Source organism: Microtus ochrogaster, linkage group LG2, assembly GCF_000317375.1.
Source record: "Microtus ochrogaster isolate Prairie Vole_2 linkage group LG2, MicOch1.0, whole genome shotgun sequence".
Lineage (NCBI taxonomy): Eukaryota > Metazoa > Chordata > Mammalia > Rodentia > Cricetidae > Microtus > Microtus ochrogaster.
Window position 1 is genome coordinate 50,358,155 of NC_022028.1, and position 794 is coordinate 50,358,948.

Here is a 794-nt window from a genome sequence, read left to right on the forward strand (position 1 = left end):
AAAAAAAAAATTATTTTAAAAAAAATTAAAAAGATGGCATTTAATGGCTATTTTTATTTGCTTTCGGGGGGATTATGTATTGTACTTTGTTGTTGTTTTGTTGATCTCATTTCGTATAGAATTGTCTATTATGTCCTTTGTCCACTTTTCTACAGAGGTGGATTTTTTTTTTTTTTTGCCTAAACTTTCACTGTTGATATGAAGAATAGTAGTCCTTTTCCATATGTATACATGACAGGTTACTTCTCTGCCGTTACTCTCTCCGGTCGTTCTCATTCTACCCTGGGAGTCAAACCCAGTTTCATATATTCTATGCGAGTACCCTACCAATAAGTTATACCCCAATCACTTCTGTATTTTATTTTATTTTTAAAATGGAATCTCACTGAGTGAGCCTTGTGAGCCGCTGTGATTCTACAAGCCTATCACTGGGCCTGGCTTTGCCATCTGTCTTTTAATTGTGCCCAGGCTTTTGATTTTCAAGAGTCTAGATTGCGTGTTGAGGGGGTTAACCTTGGATAATTTAAAGTGGCTGACATGGACACTTTTTTCTAAAGACCTCTGCTCATCGCCTAAAGATTGAAAACAGAAAAGGGGAGAAAGAGAAGATAGAAAATTAAGAGATGGGAGGCAGGCTGCAGAAAGTAATGTCTTCTTCCCCTTAGGCTGTCCTTCCCTGCCTCATGTCAGGCAGTCTGAGGCAAATGGCCAAGTCATCCATAGGTCAGGCCAGTCCCTTGGGTCTGGTGCCCAAGCTCCCTGAGGCAGACTGTCCAGGACTGTAGTAATATGAG